At 49.6% G+C, this 16395-nt stretch overlaps 1 protein-coding gene and 1 long non-coding RNA gene across 9 annotated transcripts in view; one reads left to right on the top strand and one right to left on the bottom strand.

Moving 5' to 3' along the window:
* Window positions 1-16395, bottom strand: part of LOC140419326 (uncharacterized) — a 304049-nt gene that overhangs the window by 20572 nt on the left and 267082 nt on the right. The gene's annotated exons all lie outside the window — the stretch shown is intronic.
* The window catches only part of LOC140419321 (uncharacterized), a 76911-nt gene continuing 76420 nt past the window's right edge, over window positions 15905-16395 (top strand). For 6 of the 8 annotated variants that reach the window (XR_011945699.1, XM_072503163.1, XM_072503162.1 and 3 more), the window contains exon 1: window positions 15905-16293. The gene's annotated coding sequence lies outside the window, so the exon portion shown is untranslated. The remainder of the gene's footprint in view (window positions 16294-16395) is intronic. The other 2 variants (XM_072503168.1, XM_072503173.1) reach the window with 2 other exon arrangements.

The raw sequence follows: 16395 nt of genomic DNA, 5'->3' as shown, positions 1-16395 counted from the left end.
GTGGCGGATAACGGGGGCAGATACGTGATGGTGAGTGGCAAACTGCAGGGAGGAGACGGTGGTTTTGGTAAACGTATATGCCCCGAACTGGGATGATGCCAATTTTATGAGGCGGATGCTAGGATGCATTCCGGACCTAGAGATGGGAAAGCTGATAATGGGGGGAGATTTTAATACGGTGTTGGGACCAGGGCTGGATAGGTCGAAGTCCAGGACTGGAAGGAGGCCGGCAGCAGCCAAGGTACTTAAAGATTTTATGGAGCAGATGGGAGGTGTAGACCCGTGGAGATCTAGCAGACCTAGGAGTAAGGAGTTCTCGTTTTTCTCCTATGTCCATAAAGTCTACTCGCGAATAGACTTTTTTGTGCTGGGTAGGGCATTGATCCCGAAGGTGAGGGGAACGGAGTATACGGCTATAGCCATTTCGGATCACGCTCCACACTGGGTGGACTTGGAGATAGGGGATGAAACAGGAGGGCGCCCACCCTGGAGAATGGACATGGGACTAATGGCAGATGAGGGGGTGTGTCTAAGGGTGAGGGCGTGCATTGAAAAGTACTTGGAACTCAATGATAATGGGGAGGTCCAGGTGGGAGTGGTCTGGGAGGCGTTGAAGGCGGTGGTTAGAGGGGAGCTGATATCAATAAGGGCACATAAAGGGAAGCAGGAGAGTAAGGAACGGGAGCGGTTGCTGCAAGAACTTTTGAGGGTGGACAGACAATATGCGGAAGCACCGGAGGAGGGACTGTACAGGGAAAGGCAAAGGCTACATGTAGAATTTGACTTGCTGACTACAGGCACTGCAGAGGCACAATGGAGGAAGGCACAGGGTGTACAGTACGAATATGGGGAGAAGGCGAGCAGGTTGCTGGCACACCAATTGAGGAAAAGGGGAGCAGCGAGGGAAATAGGGGGAGTGAGGGATGAGGAAGGAGAGATGGAGCGGGGAGCGGAGAGAGTGAATGGAGTGTTCAAGACATTTTATAAAAAATTATATGAAGCTCAACCACCGGATGGGAGGGAGAGAATGATGGGCTTCTTGGATCGGCTGGAATTTCCCAAGGTGGAAGAGCAGGAAAGAGTGGGACTGGGAGCACAGATCGAGGTAGAATAAGTGGTGAAAGGAATTAGGAGCATGCAGGCGGGAAAGGCCCCGGGACCGGATGGATTCCCAGTCGAATTCTATAGAAAATATGTGGACTTGCTCGCCCCGGTACTAACGAGGACCTTTAATGAGGCAAAGGAAAGGGGACAACTGCCCCCGACTATGTCTGAAGCAACGATATCGCTTCTCTTAAAGAAGGAAAAGGACCCGCTACAATGCGGGTCCTATAGACGTATTTCCCTCCTAAATGTAGATGCCAAGGTCCTGGCCAAGGTAATGGCAATGAGAATAGAGGAATGTGTCCCGGGGGTGGTCCACGAGGACCAAACTGGGTTTGTGAAGGGGAGACAGCTGAACACGAATATACGGAGGTTGTTCGGGGTAATGATGATGGCCCCACCAGAGGGAGAAACGGAGATAGTAGTGGCGATGGATGCCGAGAAAGCATTTGATAGAGTTGAGTGGGATTATTTGTGGGAGGTGTTGAGGAGATTTGGCTTTGGAGAAGGGTATGTTAGATGGGTACAGCTGTTGTATAGGGCCCCAGTGGCGAGCGTGGTCACGAATGGACGGGGATCTGCATATTTTCGGCTCCATAGAGGGACAAGGCAGGGATGCCCTCTGTCCCCATTATTGTTTGCACTGGCGATTGAGCCCCTGGCGATAGCGTTGAGGGGTTCCAAGAAGTGGAGGGGAGTACTTAGGGGAGGAGAAGAGCACCGGGTATCTTTGTATGCGGACGATTTGCTACTATACGTGGCAGACCCGGCGGAGGGGATGCCAGAAATAATGCGGATACTTGGGGAGTTTGGGGATTTTTCAGGGTATAAATTGAACATGGGGAAAAGTGAGTTGTTTGTGGTGCATCCAGGGGAGCAGAGTAGAGAAATAGAGGACCTACCGTTGAGGAAGGTAACAAGGGACTTTCGTTACCTGGGGATCCAGATAGCTAAGAATTGGGGCACATTGCATAGGTTAAATTTAACGCGGTTGGTGAAACAGATGGAGGAGGATTTCAAGAGATGGGATATGGTATCCCTGTCAATGGCAGGGAGGGTGCAGGCGGTTAAGATGGTGGTCCTCCCGAGATTCCTCTTTGTGTTTCAGTGCCTCCCGGTGGTGATCACGAAGGCTTTTTTTAAAAGGATTGAAAAGAGCATCATGGGTTTTGTGTGGGCCGGGAAGACCCCGAGAGTGAGGAAGGGATTCTTACAGCGTAGCAGGGATAGGGGGGGGCTGGCACTACCGAGCCTAAGTAAGTATTATTGGGCCGCTAATATTTCAATGGTGAGTAAGTGGATGAGAGAGGAGGAGGGAGCGGCGTGGAAGAGATTAGAGAGGGCGTCCTGTAGGGGGACTAGCCTACAGGCTATGGTGACAGCTCCATTGCCGTTCTCACCGAGGAACTACACCACAAGCCCGGTGGTGGTGGCTACACTGAAGATTTGGGGACAGTGGAGACGGCATAGGGGAAAGACTGGAGCCTTGGGGGGGTCCCCGATAAGAAACAACCATAGGTTTGCCCCGGGGGGAATGGATGGGGGATATGGAATGTGGCAAAGAGCAGGAATAACGCAACTGAAAGATCTGTTTGTGGATGGGAAGTTCGCGAGTCTGGGAGCGCTGACCGAGAAATATGGGTTGCCCCAAGGGAATGCATTCAGGTATATGCAACTGAGGGTTTTTGCGAGGCAACAGGTGAGGGAATTCCCGCAGCTCCCGACACAAGAGGTGCAGGACAGAGTGATCTCAAAGACATGGGTGGGGGATGGTAAGGTGTCAGATATATATAGGGAAATGAGGGACGAAGGTAGATGAACTAAAAGGGAAATGGGAAGAAGAGCTGGGGGAGGAGATCGAGGAGGGGCTGTGGGCAGATGCCCTAAGCAGGGTAAACTCGTCGTCCTCGTGTGCCAGGCTAAGCCTGATTCAGTTTAAGGTATTACACAGGGCACATATGACTGGAGCACGGCTCAGTAAATTTTTTGGGGTGGAGGATAGGTGTGCGAGGTGCTCGAGAAGCCCAGCGAATCATACCCATATGTTTTGGTCATGCCCGGCACTACAGAGGTTTTGGATGGGGGTGACAAAGGTGCTTTCAAAAGTAGTAGTAGTCCGGGTCGAACCAAGCTGGGGGTTGGCTATATTTGGGGTTGCACAAGAGCCGGGAGTGCAGGAGGCGAGAGAGGCCGATGTTTTGGCCTTTGCGTCCCTAGTAGCCCGGCGCAGGATATTGCTAATGTGGAAAGAAGCCAAGCCCCCGGGGGTGGAGACCTGGATAAATGACATGGCGGGGTCTATAAAGCTAGAGCGGATTAAGTTCGTCCTAAGGGGGTCGGCTCAAGGGTTCACCAGGCGGTGGCAACCGTTCGTCGAATACCTCGCAGAAAGATAGATGGAATGGGAAAAAGAAGGCAGCAGCAGCAGCCCAGGATCGGGGGGGGGGGGGGGGGGAGGAGGAACCAGAAGGACTCTCAGGGTTGTTAATATATACTGTATAGTATGTATAGGTCGTTGCTACAGATAATTATATATTGGACTGTTAAATTATATTTTTGGAGAGTGTTACTTGTGACAAGGCAGTTGCCAATTAGGGCTAGTTTTCATTTTTGTTATTTATTATTTATTCTTTTTTTTTTTTGTTTATAAAATAGGTCATTGTTATTTGTGTTGTTATAATATTGTGTAAAGGATGCACAATGTACTGTGTTGGTTGACCAAAAATTTTCAATAAAATATTTAATAAAAAAAAAGAAAATGTTTCATTACCATTTCTGTTTGGAAACCTCAAAATCATGCCACATTGTCATGAAGATGGGCTATGGTGGTTACATGGTTCTTTTGTTTAATTTATCTTGGTGCTTCTCACAGAAGAAAACTATCAGGGTATGAGGGGCAAGTTGTCTGAGGTGCCCTGGGAAACTACATTAAATAGTATGGTGGGAGACAGGCAATCACCAATATTGAAGGAATTATTACAGATTTACACGGGGATCGGTCAGCTCAGTTGGCTGGATGGCTGGTTCGTGCTGAGTGACACCAACAGCACAGATTAAATTCCCATACCGGGGGCAGCACGGAGGCGCAGTGGTAGCACGGTAGCCTCATGGCGCTGAGATCCCAGGTTCGATCCCGGCTCTGGATCACTGTCTGTGTGGAGTTTGCACATTCTTCCCGTGTTTGCGTGAGTTTCGCCCCTACAACCCAAAGATGTGCAGGGTAGGTGAATTGGCCACACTAAATTGCCCCTAAATTGGAAAAATGAATTGGGTACTCTAAAATAAATAATTGCCATATTGGCTGAGATTTGCCATGGTCTGTGTCGGTATTTATGCTCCATATGATCGTCCACCCACCCCTCTACATCTCCCCCATCAGCATCTCCTTCTATTGTTTCTCTCTCATATATGTATCTAGCTTCCTGTTCAATGGATTCATGCTGTTCACCTCAACCACTCGCTGTGAGAGTGAGTTCCACATTCTCACCACTCGCTGGGTAAAGAGGTTTCTACTGAGCTTCCTATTGGATTATTGAATCCCTTCATAATCTTAAAGATTTCCATCAGGTCACCCATCAGTCTTCGCTTTTGGAAAAAAAAAGCAGCCCCAGCCTTTCCTGAGTGTTAAATGCGCTCAGTTCTGTATTTTATTAATCTTTCTTGCACCATCTCCAGTGCCTCTATTTCCTTTTTCTAAACGGAGATCACCAATGTTGACAGTGGTCCCAGTGTTGTCTAACCCGGGTTCTCAACAAGTTGGACATTTCCTCCATGCTTTTCAATTCTATCCCTCTGGAATGGAACCCTATATATGGGCCTCACACTTTAGGAAAGATGTGAAGTTCTTAGAGAGTGTGTAGAGGACATTTACGAGAATGGCACCAGAGAGGAGGGAGTTGGAGTGACTGGAGCAGCTGAATTTCTCTCCTGAGATCACTGCATCTGGAGGGTGGGGAATGGGGCCATTCAGCCCTTTGAGACGGTGTCGGCTCTCTGTGGAGGAAGCCAGTCTGTCCATTGCCCCGTTCTATCCCCAAATCCCTGTAGGTTTATTTCTCTCAGTACCCGTCCAATTTCCGATTGAAATCCTTCCGTCATCTCTGCATCGCCTCCCCTCATAAACATTAGGTTCCAGGTCATTACCACTAGCTTTACATCTACATAAGGCTGCTAGAGTACAGAGGAGTCTATTTGGCCCATTTTCCCCGTGCCAGCTCTTTGTACAGCGACCCATTTAATCCCATAGTTTGACTATTTTGTTTTCTTTTTCAGAATGCATCAAATTCCCTTTTGGAAGTTACAGTCCAATGAGATTCCAGCACCATTTATAGACAGTGCATTCCAAATCACAACAACCCGTGTGTTTTACAACAAATAATTGTGGATATGGTGTATCTGGAGGTTTACAGAGTGTCAATGATGTGGTTATTACACAAAATTAAGACTCAATCTTCATCAATGATTCTGGTGAGGACAGCGAGTGTAAGATATCCTAGTTTGCGAACAATTAGTACAAATGTACATTTCTATAAAACCTCTCACGACCACTGGACCTCCTAAAGTGTTTTAAACCAATGGAGTACTTTGAAACATATTCACTGATGTAATGTAGGAAGCTGTAAGTGCGCATGTGTGATCACATTTAGTCTTAAAATTGTTATTTTCATAGTGTATTCACTCATTAATAACAAGGTCAAGGAAGCCCTTTTGTACCTTAAACATGTGGCTTCCTGCAGCCATTTCACCTTCTGTGCCTTTTCTATATTAACTATGTATTGATTTCATAGCAAAAAAAACAAATAAATGAAAGATTATTCAGTCGTGAACATTGGTTATCATTAGTGAATTGGTGTATGTGGTAATTATATTGCAAAGACTAGATCTTTATTTTAAAAAATAACACTATCAACAAAAATGTTTCCAGAAACTGCAGTGCCATCAGAATTTGTTTGAAAAAAAAAATCCTTTATAATTTTGAGATGTTACAAGACATCATATTCTGCCAAGACTATGTGGGCTAGGCAGTGGGGTAATGGTATTGTTACTGGGCTAGTAATTCTGAGACCCAGGTTAATACTCTGGGGATCTGGGATTGAATCTGCCTATGAAAGATATTGAAATTGAACAAAAGACTCAAATTAAAAGTCTGATGATTGTTGTAATAACCGGTCTGAGTCACGAATGTCCTGTTGGAAATATGCTCGCCTTACGTGGCTTGGCCTACACGTGACTCCAGATCCACAGCAATGTTGTGGTTGATTTGTACGTGCCCTCTGAAATAGCCTCACAAGACACGCAGTTCAAGGGCAATTGGAATGAGCAGTAAATGCTGGCCCAGCCAGTGACGCCCACCTCCCATGAATGAATAATTTTTAAGAAGGCTCTTTTCAATTTGAAGACTACTACGAAACTGTCTCTTTGATTGGATCGGTTTATTGTCACGTGTACTGAGGTACAGTGATAAGTATTGTTCTGTGTACAGTCCAGACAGATCGTTCCATACATGAAAAAACAAAGTGCGGATCTTGGCAGTTTGCTCAGTTCACAAAAGAATTTAATGACTTTGTGGATGCAGATTAATATTTTAATCACCGTCTGAAACATACCTAATGGTAATGTATGCTCATATAGACAGACACAAACAATACTGTAACTGAATTCGAGGAAATGTCAAAGATGTAATTAAAATACCTTGAATAATTCGGCCTTAATGTTGGAGAAATAGGAAATCCAGACTCAGTGCGGATTTGCTGTCACCCCTCCTTTTTTATACATGAACGGGATTTAGGCTGCAGAATGTTTCACACCAAAACACAGAGGGGTCAAATATAAGCAACATATAATTCTCAATTCACTTCCACGTAATGATATTTCACTGTTTAAAAGCTGTCTGTGGTCAATCTCAACAAAGCACCATGGGATCTGTATTACCCAGTGAAACACTTTCTTTTCTTGGTCAGTCATGTTTGCAATTCAATGGTGTATATTTCAGAGTTTATTCAGGGTGAAGACTCGAGAGCTATTCAATTCAAAATGAAGTCATGTAACAAATAAATATACTGATGTTCAACATTGAATAATGAAACAAATATTGAGTAAGCTGGTGGAAATTTTCTTTTGGAAGATAAGAATGATGCATTAATGATTGAACATTGTTCCGTTAGATATTTGCTGAACAAATGCTAAAGTTCAATGTAAGTTCTATATCTTATGGTCTTCTGAGTTAAGACATCTGTTTTAAAGAAACAGCTGTCTTCATGTAATCAGTGACCTGGCCTCCCAGCCGAACCGTTGAAAGCTGCAGCAAGACTCTACAGTTGAATGTTGCACAGGGCCATTGGGTAATGTGCTGCCAGCTGTTTCTGTAGCGTAGTGGTTATCACAGTCAGCTAACACGCGAAAGGTGCCTGGTTAGAAACTGCTCATTTATGATGTGGCGATGCCAGCGTTGGACTTGGGTAGGCACAGTAAGAAATCTTACAACACCAGGTTAAAAGCCAACAGGTTTGTTTTGAATCCTTAGCTTTCAGAGCGCAGTTCCTTCCTGAATGAAGAGGTGGGTTACATGAACTCATATATAGAAAAATTCAATGATGCAAAATGGTACTTTGAATGGGAGTCTTTGCAGATAATTAAGTCTTTACAGGTCCAGACGGTGAACTGGAGGGAGGGATTATCACAGATTAAAGAGGTGTGAATTGTCTCAAGCCAGGACATTCGGTAGGACTTTGCAAGCCCAGGCTAGCTGGTGGGGGGGGGGGGGGGGGGGGTGTGTGAGGTGAATGTAATGCGACATGAATCCAAGGTCCCGGTTCAGGCCGCACTCACGTGTGCAGAACTTGGCTATCAGTTTTTGCTCGGCAATTCTGCGCTGCCGCGCATCCTGAAGGCCGCCTTGGAGAACGCTTACCCGAAAATCAGAGGCTGAATGCCCACTGACTGCTGAAGTGTTCCCCGACAAGAGGGGAACATTCCTGCCTGGTGATTGTTGCGCAATGTCTGTTAATCCGTTATCGCAGCGTCTGCATGGTCTCGCCAATGTACCATGCCTCAGGACATCCTTTCCTGCAGCGTATGATGTAGACAATGTTGGGTGAGTTGCACGAGTATGTACCGTGTACCTGGTGGGTGGTCTCACGTGTAATAGTGGTACCCATGTTGTGATCTGGCACGTCTTGCAGAGGTTGCCATGGCAGGGTTGTGTGGTGTGGTCGCTATTCTTCTGAAGGCTGGGTAGTTTGCTCCAAACAACGGTCTGTTTGAGGTTGCGCAGTTGTTTGAAGGAAAGTAATAGGGGTGTGGGGGTGGCCTTGGCAAGATGTTCGTCTTCATCGATGACATGTTGAAGGCTGCGAAGAAGATGTCGTTTTTCTGCTCCAGGGAATTTATCAGGCGAATGAGGCTCCGGGAGTTCTTCCACAGACCCCAAGAGGCCTACAGCGCACTCAATGAGACAACCAATGAACTGGAACAGCGTAGAACAGCAGACAGAGAGATCTGTGGGACTGGAAGATCCAGCCAGCAGGCAGGGCTGAAAAACCCCACTCATTGAAACAATCCGATCAGCTGATTCTGCTGCTCGTCTTCCATGAAACCACTCAGTAAAACTGCCTCAAAAATCCTTTCTTTACCAAATTCTGAACTCACATCTTTCCCCTCTTTTCCTGCTATCTCCCATCATGCTCTCTCAGAGCTCATCTTGTCTGTGAGACTTACTCCTTTGACCAGATTCTCACTGAACTGTTGAACCTCCAACTTCCACAATCATAGAATCTACAATGCAGAAGGAGGCCATTCAAGACATCAAGTCTGCACTAGCCCATGAAAAGAGTGCCCATGAAAAGAGTACCCTACTCAAGCCCACACCTCAACCCTATCCCTGTAACCCAGTAACCCCACTTAGCCCTTTTGGACACAAAGGGCAATTGAGCAAGGCCTGTCCACCTAACCTGCACATCTTTGGACTGTGGAAGAAAACTGGATCACCCTGAGTAAACTTACGCAGACACAGGGAGAACGTGCAGACTCCGCACAAACCGTGACCCAAGCCGGGAATTGAACCTGGGACTCTGGAGCTGTGAAGCAACTGTGCTATCGTGCTGCCCCTGATTTATTGGATCCAAGTTCAAATACAAGCCACGATGAAGCATCTGCCGTGGTGGGGTTTGAACCTGCATTCTCAGAGAATTGTGCTGGGTCTCAGGATTACTCATCCAGTGACAATACCACTACACCATCACCTCCCCAGTCAAGCACTTTGCAGAGCTCGTCCGGGATATGAAGCCGGGACCTCTCGCATTTTGGAAACCCCCTAAGCGAAAATCATACCCCACTGTTTTGACGGTATCTCCATGGAATCAGTGTCTTTGTCCGTTTCCTCTTTAGACAATCAAGTGAAGCTTGGTCCTCACACAGAACACGTGTATGGTTTCTCCCCTCAGTGAATAGTGTGGTGTTTTATCAGGCTGTAACTGGTTAAAGCTCTTTCCACAGTCAGTTCACTGGAACACACTCATTCGGGTGCGTGTGTGTCTCGGTGCTTTTCCAGTCACACTGATGTTTGAAATATTTTCCCACAAACAGAACAAACATTTTTCATTCCACATTTATCATCTGAGGATATTCAGGTCCTGCTCAATTGAGTGACACTGTCGGATATTAATCTGATATTTGGTTTTTCTGTCCCCAAAGTGGTAAATCCCCGTCCCACACACTCTCCCTCCTCCCTGGGCTGAAATCCAAATAAAGTATTCGATCATTTTTTCTGTATCCTTTTACCAAAGTTATATAATTAGAGGTAAGAATATGCTTCATAAGTCACTTCATTCATGACTTGTGACAGACATTAATCTGAATGATCCTGACTGACCAATTAGAATAACAGAGGTGAACCTTATATCCCAAACTGACTGTGTGGAGATTTGATGAGCAATCGTGAAGGTCATTTCTCCAAATCTTCCAGGGTTTCCTTTGTTCTTCCTCTCCCTCTCAAACTAAGTTATACGGATATCAGGCTTAGGGTCCATTCTGGTTCTCTTGCTGCTGACTAAATAACTTCAATCAAATATGGAGAAGATTGAATCCACTGTTCGGTCCCTGCTCCAATCTCCATTCCTGACATACCGACTCTATTCCTCTCCCTGGCAACAGTCTGAGACTTCGCCAGTCTGTTTGTAAACTTGGTTTCACACTTGATCCAATATGAGCTTCTGACCTCATAGAATTTACACTGCAGAAGGTGGCCATTCGGCCCATCGAGTCTGCACCGGCCTTTGGCAACAGCACCCTAACTAAGCCCACACCACCACCTATCCCCGTAACCGCCCCCCCCCCCCCCCAACCTTTTTAGACACGAAGGCAATTTACCGTCTGATGCACGATCGATTACTATTAAAGACGAGGTAGTAACATAACTGAAGGCTTTAATAGACTAGATCTGTTCCCCAGCAGCTTTGATACAGAATGAGGGCTGCTGGGATGGCACCGGTTCTTGTACCCCGCCTGTCAGGGCAGAGCTACATACCAAACAGCCAATAGTAAACTCCCTGGTTTACCCAATGGACTACAGCCTCTCGGGTACTGCAATACCTGATAATACCACATTCACCCCCGGTTAAAAAAAAGAGTCCGGCGGGGTGCTGGCCAGTGGTAACAGTCGCCTTTAACATGGTATGATCAGATATGGAGGTACTGTCCATACAGGGTTGTCGAGAATATTTACAAGCGTGGAAGATATATACAGTCAGTGTTCAGTTAGTTACAGTGAAGCAGTCAGTCGGTCAGGTGGCCTCCTGGATCGTCTGAGCCTCGGTGGTGATTCTGGTGGGGGTCCGGGTGTCTGCGACTCCGGGAGCGTGGCCTCGGCCTCCATGGCACCTTTGTCACCCCTAGACGGCGCTGGTGGGGCAAACGGTTGACACGAGAGGGGGTGCCTGTAGTGGGCGTCGGTGGGTGGGAGGGCTTAGGCAGGAGCGGCGGGAGTACTGACCCCCCCTGTGAGATGCTGTGGAGGGGGAGGGGTGTGGGTAATGGTTCGGGTGCGCGTGGGATTCCGGCGGGCGCCTGGTCCCGAAGGGAGACTGTATCTTGCCGGCCATCAGGGAACGCCACGTAGGCATACTGGCGGGTAGCATGCAGCAGGTGGACCCTCTCGACCAACGGGTCCAACTTGTGCGCCCGCACGTGCTTCCGGAGCAGGATGGGTCCGGGTGTTGCTAGCCAGGTTGGGAGCAAGGTCCCGGAGGACGACTTCCTGGGGAAGACAAGGAGATCTTCATGAGGTGTCTGGTTGGTAGTGGTACAGAGCAGTGACCGGATGGCATGGAGGGCCTCCGGGAGGACTTCTTGCCAGCGGGAGACTGGGAGATTCCTGGATCGTAGGGCCAGTAGGACGGTCTTCCAGACCGTTCCGTTCTCTCCCTCTACCTGCCCATTTCCCCGGGGGTTGTAACTGGTCGTCCTGCTTGAGGCAATGCCCCTGTTGAGCAGGAATTGACGCAGTTCGTCGCTCATAAAGGAGGACCCCCTATCGCTGTGTATGTACGCGGGGAAACCGAACAGTGTAAAGATACCCTGGAGGGCCTTGGTGACGGTGGTTGCCGTCATGTCTGGGCAGGGGATGGCGAATGGGAACCAGCAGTACTCGTCAATCACGTTCAGGAAGTACGTGTTGCGGTCGGTGGAGGGGAGGGGGCCTTTGATGTACATGCTGAGGCGCTCAAAGGGACGGGAAAGCCTTTATCAGGTGCACCCTCTCTGGCCGGTAGAATTGCGGTTTGCACTCCGCACAGATTTGGCAGTCCCTGGTGGCTGCCCTGACCTCCTCGATGGAGTAGGGCAGGTTGCGGGTCTTAATGAAGTGGAAAAAACGAGTGACCCCCAGGTGGCAGAGGTCCTCGTGGAGGGCTCGGAGGCGGTCCACTTGTGCGGTGGCACATGTGCCACGGGACAGGCATCAGGAGCTTCCCGGGACGATACAAGATCTCGTAGTTGTAGGTGGAGAGTTCTATCCTCCACCGCAAGATCTTGTCGTTTTTTTATCTTGCCCGCTGTGCATTATCGAACGTGAACGCCACCGACCGTTGGTCAGTGAGGAGAGTGAATCTCCTGCTGGCCAGGTAATGCCTCCAATGTCGCACAGCTGCTACTATGGCTTGTGCCTCTTTTTCGACCGAGGAATGGCGAATTTCGGAAGCATGGAGGGTACGGGAAAAGAAGGCCACGGGTCTGCCCGCTTGGTTAAGGGTGGCGGCCAGAGCTACGTCGGACGCATCGCTCTCAACCTGGAAGGGGAGGGACTCGTCGATGGCGCGCATCGTGGCCTTTGCAATGTCTGCTTTGATGCGGCTGAAGGCCTGGCGGGCCTCCGTCAACAGGGGGAAGGTTGTGGACTGGATATGGGGTCGGGCTTTGTCTGCGTAGTTAGGGACCCACTGGGCGTAATAACTGAAAAACCCGATGCAGCTCTTCAGAGCCTTGGGGCAGTGAGGGAGGGAGAACTCCATAAGGGGGCGCATGCGTTCAGGGTCGGGGCCTATAACTCCATTTCGCACTACGTAGCCTAGAATGGCTAGACGGTTGGTGCTAAATACACATTTATCCTTATTGTTCGTTAGGTTTAGGATTTTTGCGTTACGTTATCAAGATACGGGAACGTTGCGCGTAAGCCGTACCGGTCAACCATTCGGTCCATCTCACGTTGGAAGACCGAGACTCTGTTAGTGACACCAAAGGGAACCCTTAAAAAATGATTGAGCCGCCCATCTGCTTCGAAGGCAGTGTATTTGCGGTCACTAGTACGGAGGGGTAGCTGATGGTAGGCGGACTTTAGATCCACCGTGGAGAAGACCTTGTATTGCACGATCCTGTTTACCAGGTCGGATATGCGGGGGAGAGGGTACGCATCCAGCTGCGTGAACTTGTTGATGGTCTGACTGTAGTCAATGACCATCCTATGTTTCTCCCCGGTCTTTACCACCACTACTTGAGCTCTCCAGGGACTGTTGCTAGCTTCAATGACCCCTTCCCTCAGTAGCCTTTGGACCTCTGACCTAATGAAGGTCCGGTTCTGGGCACTATACCGTCTGCTCCTGGTGGCGATGGGTTTACAATCTGGGGTGAGGTTCGCAAACAGGGAAGGCGGGTTGACCTTAAGGGTCGCGAGGCCGCAGACAGTAAGGTGGGTATAGGGCCGCCGAATTTCAAGGTCAGGCTTTGCAAGTTACATTGGAAGTCCAACCCCAGGAGTGTAGCTGCGCAGAGGTGCGGCAGGACATAAAGCCGGAACTTGTTGAATTTCCTGCCTTGGACAGTGAGGTTTGCTAGGCAGAACCCCTTTATCTCCACTGAGTGTGACCCGGACGCCAGGGAGATTCTTAGGTTTACAGGGTGGGTAACAAGTGAACAGCGCCTAACCGTGTTGGGGTGTATAAAGCTTTCCGTGCTCCCAGAGGCGATCAGGCAGGACGTCTCGTGGCCGTTGCTGAAGACCGTCGTCGTTGCTGTTGCGAGTGTCCGAGGTCGATTTTCGTCCAGAGTCACCGAGGCCAGATGAAGTAGTTGCGGTTTTTGATCGGGCAGCGTGTAGTCGGCCGTGCAGGGGTGCAGGGGCCCCATCCAAGATGGCGTCTCCCATGGGTTGCACATGGTGGTCGGGGATGGACAAAATGGCAGCGCCCATCCGTCCAGCGTGGTGTCCGCTAGGCAAGATGGCCGCGCCCGTGGCCCTAGGATAGGGGGGTGGCGGTGAGTGCTGGCCGCCTGGGGCACGAAGATAAGGTTGCCGTGGCGGTCCGGAGTCGCTGGAGACCGCGGCCACGGCTCGTGCCTGGCAGACCCCCACAAAATGGCCCTTTTTGCCGCACCCTTTGCAGGTGGAGGTGCGGGCCGGGCAGCGGTGGCGGGGGTGCTTCGCCTGCCCGCAGAAGAAACAGCGGGGCCCGACAGAGTTCGCGGGCCATCTTACAGCGCAGGCCTGCGGGGACACGGGGAAGGTTTGTGAGGCTGCCGCTGCGGGATGCCACCCAGCCCAGGTGGCGTAGAATTGCGCGTTTCTGGAGGCAACATCCATGGACCCTGCCAGGGCCCGTGCCTCTCTAAGTCCCACGGTGTCTTTTTCAAAGGGTCTTTAGCAAATCTCTGAGGAGCTCATACCGGCTACGAAGGCATCCCAGATTAGGAGTTCCGTGTGCCACTCCCCGAAACGTGCGGGCAGCCAGTTTCTGCCCAGCACCAGTAACGCACGGTAGAACTCCTCCAACAATTCCCCGGGGCTTTGCAGTCTAGTTGCAAGCAGGTGACGTGCGTAGACCTGATTTACAGGGCGGATATAATGTCCTTTTAACAGTTTGATCGCAGCATCAAAGTCCTCCGCCTCCTCGACGAGGGTGTAGATCCCAGGGCTTACTCTGGAGTGCAGGAGATGCAGTTTCTGTTCTCCTGAGGGTGTGCCTCCGGCCGTCTCGAGGTAGCCTTTAAAACACGCTGGCCAGTGCTTAAAGATCGCCGCCGAGTTCTCCGCGTGGGGGCTGAGTTGTAGACACTCTGGCTTGATTCGGATATCCATCCTTTCAGTTTAAGAGTAGTCCATCAAATTGATGCACGATCAATTACTATTAAAGACGAGGTAGTAACATAACTGGAGGCTTTAATAGACTAGATCTGTTCCCCAGCAGCTTCGGTACAGAATGAGGGCTGCTGGGACAGCACCGGTTCTTATACCCCGCCTGTCAGGGCGGGGCTACATACCAAACAGCCAATGGTAAACTCCTAGGTTTTCCCAATGGTCTACAGCCTCTCGGGTACTGCAATACCTGATAATACCACACCGTCGTCACCTCCCGATTCGACAATTCCATTACACACCTGGCTGCTCTCCCACATTCTACCTCTGTAAACTTAAAGCCATCCAAAGGTCTGCTACCCATGTCTTAATTCACAGCCAGTTCCTTTCCTCTATGATCCCTGTGCTCCGAGACTTGCATTCGCTCCCAGTCAATTCTCACCCTTGTTTTCAAATCCCTCCATGGTCTCATCTCTCCCTGTGTCTGTATCTCCTCCAGCTCCACAACCCCCTGAGATATCTGCACAGCTCTGATCCTGGACTCTTGCACACCCCCGATTATAATTACTCCACCATGGTTTTAAGTTCCCTCGGCCCCAAGCACTGAATTCCCTCCCTAAACCTCCCCATCTCCACCTCACTTACCTCCTTTAAGATTCTCTTTAAAACTCACCTCTTTGACCAAGTTTTTGGTCACCTGTCCTAATACCTCCTGTTGTTTCTGGGTGTCTCACTTTGTTTTATAATGTTCCTGTGAGGTTGACTGGGATGGTTTATGATGTTAAAGGTGTTATATAAATAGAAGTTGTTGTTGTTGACTGTAACCCTGACCTCCTGTTTTACAATATCCCATTGGTTTCACAACAAACTCTATCTCTGATGTTTTGCCCCGTGTGGGTTTGCAGCCTCTATAAAGACGGCGGCCGTTAACTCAGGCCTGTCACCGGGAGCAGGCCGCAGCTGTCCCGCCGCTCGATGCAAACCCGGGCCCGGAAACTTCTTATTGGGGTTTGGAGCCTCCACCGGGTTTCAGTGAAACCTCCCGGCCGAGTTCAGCATCAGCACTGCGCATGCTCCAGCTCACAATGCCCTGGGAATGATTGACGGCAGTTCTGATCCAATAGAAAGAAAGGGGCGTGACGAGGGGCGGAGCGGCTGTTCCACCAACCAATCGGAGTGAATGCGGGGCGGGGCTGAGCCCCGGTCTCTCACGAATTGGAGCATGCGCAGTGCCGATGATAGCTGAGGATTCAGGCGGTCGGATGGAAATTGTTCCCTGGTCAGATCTCGCTCGGTGAGTCATGAGGGATGGACAGAGCCGGTTGAGGGGGTCGGGAGGCTTCACAAACACTCCGTGTAGGCCCTCAGCCCCGAATACGAAGCTCGGATACGGCAGTTGAACCGGCGAATGCTGCTCGGGATTTTCCCCGAGACAGGCCCGTGTGCACGAAATACGCGTCGGAGCGCATGCGTAGTGAACCAGAGCTCCGGCTTTGCTCCGCCTCCCATTCACCCTGATTGGTTGGAGGACCAGCCGCTCTCGGTCAGACCTCCGGACCCGCCCACTGAACTGGAGCAAACCCTTCAGAATCCTGCAGATCTTACAACACCAGGTTAAAGTCCAACAGGTTTGTTTCAAATCACTAGCTTTCGGAGCACTGCTCCTTCCTCAGGTGAATGAAGATGTAGGTTCTAGAAACATACATGTAGACAAAGATCCAAGACCATGC

The sequence above is a fragment of the Scyliorhinus torazame genome, chromosome 5 (genome assembly GCF_047496885.1).
Source record: "Scyliorhinus torazame isolate Kashiwa2021f chromosome 5, sScyTor2.1, whole genome shotgun sequence".
NCBI lineage: Eukaryota > Metazoa > Chordata > Chondrichthyes > Carcharhiniformes > Scyliorhinidae > Scyliorhinus > Scyliorhinus torazame.
The sequence above is the reverse complement of the archived record's forward strand: the minus strand, read 5'-3'. Positions and strand labels throughout refer to the sequence as shown.